Source organism: Terrapene carolina, unplaced genomic scaffold, assembly GCF_002925995.2.
Source record: "Terrapene carolina triunguis isolate 2854851 unplaced genomic scaffold, T_m_triunguis-2.0 Scaffold141, whole genome shotgun sequence".
Classification (NCBI taxonomy): Eukaryota; Metazoa; Chordata; order Testudines; family Emydidae; genus Terrapene; species Terrapene triunguis.
The window spans coordinates 6,666,017-6,676,106 of NW_020664492.1; positions in this window are offsets into that span (position 1 = coordinate 6,666,017).

The following is a 10,090-nucleotide window of genomic DNA, read 5'->3' on the forward strand; positions in this document are numbered from 1 at the left end:
CAAACGCCAATATTTAAAAAGGGCTCTAGAGGTGATCCGAGCAATTACAGACCGGTAAGTCTAACGTCAGTACCGGGCAAATTAGTCGAAACAATAGTAAAGAATAAAATTGTCAGACACATAGAAGAACATAAATTGTTGGGCAAAAGTCAACATGGTTTCTCTAAAGGGAAATCGTGTCTTACTAATCTATTAGAGTTCTTTGAAGGGGTCAACAAACATGTGGACAAGGGGGATCCAGTGGACATAGTGTACTTAGATTTCCAGAAAGCCTTTGACAAGGTCCCTGACCAAAGGCTCTTACGTAAATTAAGTTGTCATGGGATAAAAGGGAAGGTCCTTTCATAGATTGAGAACTGGTTAAAAGACAGGGAACAAAGAGTAGGAATTAATGGTAAATTCTCAGAATGGAGAGGGGTAACTAGTGGTGTTCCCCAAGGGTCAGTCCTAGGACCAATCCTATTCAACTTATTCATAAATGATCTGGAGAAAGGGGTAAAAAGTGAGGTGGCAAAGTTTGCAGATGATACTAAACTGCTCAAGATAGTTAAGACCAAAGCAGACTGTGAAGAACTTCAAAAAGATCTCACAAAACTAAGTGATTGGGCAACAAAATGGCAAATGAAATTTAATATGGATAAATGTAAAGTAATGCACATTGGAAAAAATAACCCCAACTATACATACAATATGATGGGAGCTAATTTAGCTACAACAAATCAGGAAAAAGATCTTGGAGTCATCGTGAATAGTTCTCTGAAGATGTCCACGCAGTGTGCAGAAGCAGTCAAAAAAACAAACAGGATGTTAGGAATCATTAAAAAGGGGATAGAGAATAAGACGGAGAATATATTATTACCCTTATATAAATCAATGGTATGCCCACATCTTGAATACTGTGTACAGATGTGGTCTCTTCATCTCAAAAAAGCTATACTGGCACTAGAAAAGGTTCAGAGAAGGGCAACTAAAATGATTAGGGGTTTGGAGAGGGTCCCATATGAGGACTTGGAAAAGAAGAGACTAAGGGGGGATATGATAGAGGTATATAAAATTATGAGTGATGTGGAGAAAGTAGATAAGGAAAAGTTATTTACTTATTCCCACAATACAAGAACTAGGGGTCACCAAATGAAATTAATAGGCAGCAGGTTTAAAACAAATAAAAGGAAGTTCTTCTTCACACAGCGCACAGTCAACTTGTGGAACTCCTTACCTGAGGAGGTTGTGAAGGCTAGGACTATAACAGCGTTTAAAAGAGAACTGGATAAATTCATGGAGGTTAAGTCCATTAATGGCTATTAGCCACAATGGGTAAGGAATGGTGTCCCTAGACTCTGTTTGTCAGGGGGTGGAGATGGATGGCAGTAGAGAGATCACTTGATCATTACCTGTTAGGTCACTCCCTCTGGGGCACCTGGCATTGGCCACTGTCGGTAGACAGGATACTGGGCTAGATGGACCTTTGGTCTGACCCAGTACAGCCGTTCTTATGTTCTTATGAGTGGTTGCTGCCTCTCAATAATAATAATAATAATAAATTAATAATTATTTTTAAAAATTAGGTCACACAGCTTGAAATGAGCCTATTCTAAATGCCTTTTCTGAGAGAGGAAGACAGGAATGACATTCACATTGTTACTTTTAGGAAAAGTCAAACCACCAAAAAACATTTTTAAAACACTAAAATTCCAGTGATTCATTTCTTTTTAAGTCTCCTAGGTGACTACGCTTCTGAGAGACCACAAGAGCCTGCTAAGTTTCACCAAGCTCCAAAACACCAACAACTAAAACCCCTCTCCACAACTCTGAATAAATTAAGTATATGCAGACACCTTTAATACGCTTAGTCAATGACCTAATCTATAGTTGTGTAGACAAATAGTCCTTCATTCACTATTTGCTTTTCTTTTATTCTTTGATTATACCATATACATTACTGTACCTCTCCCAGACACCACTGAGACTGCAAATACACCCACCATTACTGTTACCTTTTCCCCTACCTCACCCTCATTTCTATTTATCCACCTGCTGGGTCTTGTAATAATCCTAGATCAGGGGTTCTCAAACTTCACTGTACCGCAACCCCCTTCTGACAACAAAAATTACTACATGGCCCCAAGAGAGAGACCAAAGCCTGAGCCCCCCTGAACCTCACTGTCGTGGGTGGAAGAGCCAAAGCCAAAGCCCGAGCTCCACCGCCCCGGGCGGGGAAGGGGGCAAAGCTGAAGCCCAAGGGCTTCAGACCTAAGCAGGGTGCCTGTAACCTGAGCCCTGCCACCGAGGGCTGAAGCCCTCAGGCTTCGACTTTGGCCCTGGACAGTGGGGCTCAGGCTTCAGCCCCAGGCCCCAGCAAGTCTAAGCCAGCCCTGGCGACCCCATTAAAATGGGGTCCCGACCCATTTTGGGGTCCCGACCCACAGTTTGAGAACCACTGTCCTAGATTGTGGGTGGTCTGGGACATGGACTGTCATTGTTTTACTTGTTTGTACAGCACCTAGCACAATGAGGCCCTGTTCCCACACAGGGGCCTCTGGATGTTAACACAATATAAATAGCAGACAAATTGCAGTCTCTATCTGGCTGACATGATACCCAGGGGACTGTTTTAAAGTGACTGGGCTAGACTGTTCTTGCTTCTTGCATGGGTGCTTTAGGGGCAGCGTGCAAGGAAACTTACTCCCTCAACTCCCTACACAAGGACCATGCACAGCCACAATCCCGATGTCCAGGGGAGGGCAAGCGACTGCTTCCTCCTAGTGCTTCAGGTTCAAACCACTTCAAAAAGGGAAGGGAGCAGGCAGGGTCATGGCCTGGTCCCTGTGCAGAAAAGGGAGCACACTGCACAGTCGCATCATCTGTCCTTCCTCTGCTGAAATATTGCCATTTCTACAGGCATCTTTCAGGCTCTTCTTTAAAAAAATGAAGACAACAAAATATCATGAATAATAACGAGCATTACAGAAGATTGGAGAATCTGGTAACTACCATACACTTCATTTTAACCTTTTGTACACTAACCAGATGAGGTCACAGGAACCATGGATGAAAGAAAATGCCTCCTCTGTTTCTTGCCATTGGTTTGGAGCATGTAGGCATGGTGAGAGTTGGTTTCAAAATCAGTCACTTGTCATTTTGTGAATACATGGTGAGCAACTAGCTTGCAGCCCTCAAGGTATTTGTAGCCAACTCTGGATTCTTCCTGCTTTTTACAAAGCAGACTGATCATTTCAGTTCAGAGTTCTATCAAGACATATTTTAAACCTCTGCAGATTATATTTACAATGTGGGCATTTTAGATATGCAAGTAATTAAATGTCATCAGGGCTTCTTCAAAAACAGTTGGTTTAACACATCTGCATTTTAAAAATGAGTGTGCATAGTATGAAAACAGAGAGCTAAATGACTTTTTTTTAGATAGGTGGGCTATTCCATTATTTTCTGTTTAATGATGCTTTGTATCTTAGTTGTTCTTTGAAAACTCCTATGACTATGCTGTTGGATTATCCTTATCTCTATTATTTTTCTCTGTTTTCTAGATTGTACGGCTCTTGGGGACAAGACCTACCCGTATTTTGTGACTTGTACAGGGCTGAGCATATTGCTGGTAGTCAACAATGTTATTGCTATTTATTAGTAATAATCATAATGTTTTACACATGGCCTTGAACACACATGCCAGAGAAAAATAGAAGCGAGCCCTAGTAGACACACACTTTCACTACTGGTAGCCACTTTTAAACAGGAGAGGTGGGTAGCAGAGATATGCTTAAATGGAGAATGGAGATGATAAAAGAACACAGTAAAACATTTTGCACACCCATTTTCATCAAATTTTGTTCCCATTTTTTGTTGAAATTTTGAAATGATTTGTATTTTCTGCCCTGCTCTAGCAGGGGTGCATACAAACAGACCACTAGATGTCACTGTTGCTCTCCATAAACTGAACTGAAAGAGCATCTGTCGGTGTAAATAAGGTCCTGTCGTGCACATGAAAGATTATATTCTTCAAGAATCTGAGCACCTTTGCCTTCTGTAAGATGCTGAGCCGTCCCAACTCAGTGCTTTGCAGAACTGGACGCCACACTACCTAGACTTCTTGAGGTTTTTTATCTGCCCGTGAATATGAGGGTTTATGACCATGAAGACATAGAAGCATTCTACAGGAAGGCTGTTGATTCTTCTGAGCAACTACCTTGAGCATTGTGGGGTGCGTGTGCGCTGAACAGGAATCTGAGGGAGCAGAGATAGGGAAGGAGCATGGGAGGGAAAATGGTGATGTGGAGAACAGGAGGATGTGACTGAGGGCATGCGGGGCTAGTGGGGGGATGCTGGAGGATGGGGAGGGTGAGTGGCCATGTTGTGGGTGAGAGTGAATGCAGCAGCAGAAGGGAAAAGCAGAAGAACATTGGTGTTTCTCTGCCTTCTCCACCAGACAGATCTGCCCAGTCTAGCTGGGGAGAGGATTCACGCTGCTCTGAGCCACGGGAGTGCTAAAATGGCTGCCCTTCTCCATAGTCACACAGGTTACTAGTTCCTCACACCAGCCAGCTGAGGGACCAGGCTTCAGCCCCCAGTTAGTGGCTGGTACCATTAATTATAAAAGTTTTATCTTTAGGTAGAAGCTCCGGTGTCTTGTTGGTTTATTCATTTCACAAATGATCTTTACTTCACTCCACCACTAGCTACCAGATTGATGGTGCCAATTAGGAACAGCTGGGACTGGCCAGAGTTGCATTGCCCCAGGGGAACACCAGAGGCACTCTGTCTCAGAGGGTATGTCTACACTGCAATTAGACACCAGCAGTTGGCCAGTGCCAGCTGACTCGGGCTCATGGGGCTCGGGCTAAGGGGCTGTTTAATTGCAGTGTAGATGTTTGGGCTCAGGCTGAAGCCAGGGCTCTAGGACCCTGCGAGATGGGAGGGTCCCAGAGCTCAGGCTGCAGCCCTAGCCCTTCTACACCGCAATTAAACAGCCCCTTACCCCGATTCAGCTGGCATAGGCCTGTCACAGGTATCTAGCTGCAGCGTAGACATACCAAGAGAAGCGAGGCTGCCTCCTAGACATTCCGGGTGCATGGGTGAAATACACAAACTGCTACAACATTTTGAAGTGTGCATAGGCTCTCCTACCCCTCCACAGGTGGCTAGGCCAGCTCCAATGACTAAGGAATATTGGGATCAGAGCCTGAGCCCTGCCTTTTCCACTTCACTGGGGGCAACACACACCCCTTGGAAAGTATCCCATTAGCAGCGCTGGGTTCCCGCTCGTGCATTCTACCCTTGCAGGGAACGAAACACTCCTTCCTTCACCCTGAACTGTGCTCCCACACAAGAGCCAACCAGAATCTAGCATGAAGGACCTGGCTCTGCTGCCCTGACACACAGTGAGAAGTCCCTTACTCTGTGAGCAGTCCCACTGAAATTAGCACGAATTGCTGGTGGCAGTCTCAGCAAGAGAGTTGGCGAGTTTGGAGGCTGAATTACCCTCTGCTCCGTAGAGGGAGTCAGAAAGTGAGGCACAGTAGAAGAGCAATGTGGGGAAGCATTCACAGCAGCTGTCAGGAATCAGGGCAGAGCCATGAGCACAGATGTGTACCTGGCACGGTTCACCCCCCTCCCTGACACTTGCCCCTTCTGCGCGGGGAGGGAGACCTTGGCACACATCTACCTCAAGTGCGCCAGGTTGCTCCACTTTTTGAGCTCCTCCAGAACCTTTTCCTCAGGTTCTGGCTGCACTTCTCCCTGCACCTCCTGATCTACGCACACCCCATCCACGGCCCCACGAAGTCACAAGACCTCCTTGTCAGCCTCCTCCTGGCACTGACCAAGGTGGCCATCCACCATACCAGGAAGAGGAAGCTGGAGGTGCTTTGCGACTCTGGGGCCTATTTCAGATCATCCCTTAGGCCACGTCTCTGGGCAGAGTTCCTCTGGGCTGTGTCCACTGGCTCCCGCTGGACGCCTTTCAGGAGCAGTGGGCGCTGTCCTGGGTTCTCTGCTCAGTATCCCTGTCAGGTCTGAGGCCTTTTTTCTGTAGTAAAAACAGCAACCATGAGCTAAGTTGCAGAGTCACATCTTCACGTTCCATCTAAATTGCACCAAAACAATGTAATATCAGCCTGTCAAGAAGGCACTCCTGTCCTAATAGTACCCACCATCCCCAACTAAAGAAACAGATCTTAAGATGTTTAAAGAAAATGTTGATAATATTCTGTCTGGCAAGAAACCACTTATCAACAGTTGTGATTGTGAAATCTATATTTCTCAATTGTTTTGCCGTTATGGTCCCTACGTTTCTATAGTTTATCTGTATGGTCTCTGTTTGATTCTTTAATTGTTTCTGTCTGTTGCATAACTAATTTTGCAAGATTTGAATCAACTAAGGTAACGGGTATGATTGGTTAAAGAACTGTTTCATAAAGTGCTAGGATTGGTTAAAATGTTGTTTCATAATACTTTAGTTTAAAATTATTGGCTAAGGTATAGCTAAGTAGGACCCAAGTTTTAACTATATAAACTGGGCTCCAAAAGGAAGTTCTTTGGAACCTAACTCCAGGACAGCCCAAGATCAAAGCTGCCAGACCTCAACAAGCTGCCAACCGTACTGTGCAGGAGTCCCCAGATGCAGGAGTGGTGCCAGGGTTTTTGCCGCCCTAGGCGGCAGCGCTCCTCCTCAGTAATCGGCGTCACCTTCTCCTCCGAAGCTGCGTTCTCGGCGGCAGGGGTCCTTCCGCTCCGGGTCTTCGGGGCACTTCGGCGGCGGGTCCCGGAGCGAGTGAAGGACCCGCTGCCGAATTTCCGCCGAAGACCCGGAGCGGAAGAAGCCCCTCTGGGCGGCCCTGGTTCTCGGCGGCGTTTCCGCGGCCGCTTTTCTTCCTGCCCAGAGGAATCGCCGCCAAAATTCCACCGAGGGAGGCGAAATGCCATCCCCCACATCCTGCCGCCCTAGGCGACCGCCTAAGGTCGCCTAGTGGAAGCGCCAGCCCTGCCCAGATCTAATCTTTACTGGCCATTAAGAAAAGTTCATCTGCATTATTGAGAGTGGTGAGCATTGTATGCTTAGCATGTGTATTCTGTTGATCAATTGTTAATAAATAGAGGTAAAGGATATTACTGTGCAAGGCTTTTTCACTAGGAAACTGCCCCACAGACCTATATAGTCCTGAGTCCACTGGGAATGGGTGTTGGCCTGAGCCCACGGAGGGGTAGAGTTGGGCCCTTTACTCCCTGAGTGCTAATGAGAAAGGGTAGGGGGGTGGGAGCCCTAAATTGTGCAGGTAACATACCCTCTGGTTCCCTGATTTTGACCTCACTCCCAACCCTGTTTTCTCATTTGTTGCCCCCCATACTCTTTTGACATCTCAGTCCAGTGGCTTCTCCCCTTAGGCTGGGGGTGGTGGGTTTAAGACGTGGGCTGGCTTGCACCCGCCCATCCCTGGTGATTCAATAGGTGTCAGGAATCAGGGCCTGCAGCAGAAAGAGTCTCCAAGCAACCTAACGAGTGTGGTTAGCCTGTAGAAGGCAGCCTAATTGCCTCCCTGTCTGACTGGTTGGCAAAGTCAGCAGAATGGCTCTTAAGTCCAGCAGCAGCAGCCTTTCAGTGGCTACTTGAAGCATTCATTCTTGACTGCGGTAGCACCTGTGCTTGCTTGTACCCAGCTTGGCCTCTGTCTAGCCTCACTCCAAATAACCTGGTCCTGACCTTTGGCTCTGACTCTTGGCTCTGGTATCTGGCCTCTGGCTCTGATTCCTGATTCCTGACTCTTGCTCTAACCACAGGGTGTGATGGCCCATGCCCCAGTAACTCATAGCAACTGCCCATGGTGTGTCAGTCTGGAGAGAGGACTTCAGTCTCCTGTGATGTCAGTGGAGCAATTTTCACACTTAAGCCCATTCTTACATGCACAGAGCACATATAGTTTTCTGTTTCTTTGCTGTTGGCTCAGTCCCACACTCACTTTGGTTTTCTTCAGATTGAAACTAACACATGTAATTTGTGTTATCACCACAATTTTATTAGACTCTAAGTTTCAAAGGGTTTCAGCTGCATGACTGCCTGAAAGTCAGAGACATGCAGCTCCAGCTTCATAAAACACTTTAAAGCTATACTTCAGTGTATCTAGATCCAATCAACTGAAGGCACAAAAACTTTAGCTAGAGTGCTGTATCTGTGTTTCTTAAAATCCACTTTACAGTATAGTGTGATTTAGAAATGAAAATTTTGTTGACCTTACATCAGAAAATAAAAGCTCTTCAGAGAAGAAAGTATCCTAATTGCAAAACTCGTGTAAAATTTTCTTTCTCTGTGTGTTGGTCAGTGCTCAAACACTTATTTTTTAAATGTTTTACTGTGAATTCCTCGTGATGTTGTTTTGCTTCCATTGCATATTCCCCACCAGTGAAGCTTGTGAGTCATCCTTGAAAACAGGAGTCTCCATGGTGACTAATTCCTGTGGGATGAAAATAAGTGAGTAAAGCCAACATTTTCTCCACTTCCAAATATTTTTCTTCTGTGATTTCTGACAGAGTTGAGTTAGAATGATAGTAAACATATGGGAATGTCCCCACAAGACCCCACTTTTTTTTGTTTTTTTTTTACTCTTCAATGTAAACAGAATTCTCCTGACTGTGGAAAGAGACTTTCTGCTCCACCGTACATCTGCAATAAGCTGCTCAGCATGTTCTCATTTAATGAAAACTCTCCTAGAAGGATAAATTGACATAATCTGAAGCAGACACACCCTTACAAGAATTTCGAGGGGTGGAAAACATGAATCTCAACTTAGATTTCCTTCATGAAGAATCTGCACAGAATCATCTTTCATCTATCCTGCCAAATTCAATTTGGCAATGTTGCAGATGTTTATATAATCTTATTTTCTCTGCAAATCTGCAGTAAGGGCCTGGGCTGCAGCCAAGTTCAATGTAATTTAGGTTACGGGTGCAAAGTTGTCACCTTTGTAACCCCTGACCCTGGGGCAGACTGACTGTTGGTCTGGTCCCCAGAGCAAAGGAACACAGACTCAGGGCTACTCTACTTCATGTTCAGCTGCTCATGGCCCCAAAGGGCCATTCTGGTAGGTGTAGCTCACCAAAGCCAAGGCACCTTTCCCCAGGCACATACGCTATGTAAAGGGCAGGAGGGAAGGTGGCTTTGGAGCCACTAGGGTGGACCTACTGTGATGGATCTGCTAACCAGAAGACTATGATTCCCAATCCCCCCTCCCCTCTCCCTGCACATCCCCTTCCTCCTAGCCAGGTAGGGGGAGGGGGCAGAAACTCAATGAAAAGACCCTGAACCAGGAAGTGACCGGGCACATTTGGGAAGCAGCAGCAGCAGCATGGCTAGGCAGGAGCTGCAGGGAAGATAGATGCAGAGAGAAACCAGTGAAAGGAGTCAGATGCAGTAGAAACCAGGGAACCACTGTGGAGCAGGGTGTGATTGTTGGGCATGCAGCTGGGACTAGGTCTTTGTGGGACTTACAAGGAATAGCAGAGGCTGGGCAGGGAGCCGATGTAGAGGGGGCCCAGGGAGAGAGACACCACTAACTGATCCTCTCCTTGAAACCTGCAAACTCCTATTTGCTGGGAATAGAGACTGGACTGGAGAGGGCACCCTAGGCACTATGCCTGAAGAATCCTAATCCTCAATTGGACTGCCCCTAAGGGCCAAAACAAGAACTGTATCTGTTTAAGTCTTTACACCTAGGATATCTTCAACCTTCCCTCTCTTGCCAGCCCTAGTCAAATATCCTTTCACGTGTCTGAGTGTTACTGGGTGGGACCCACCAGGGCTAGCACCTACAAAAGCCATCAGCGCCTGCCTCCAAGCCGTAGTACACCTGTCACACTACCAGTACCTTAGAGTGCTGGGATACTACAGTGCTGAACAGCTCTTTTAATTACACTACACCAACTGAGTATTCCTCTACACAGCGAGAATCCTTCTCTGGCCAATGACACTGCCTTTAAGGCTGCTTTGCACGGTCACCATAGAACAAATCTGCTTCAGAGGTGCCAATGCTCTAGCCCCTAGCGCTTTATTACTTATTTGTTTTACAATAGCACCCAGAGGTCCCAGTCA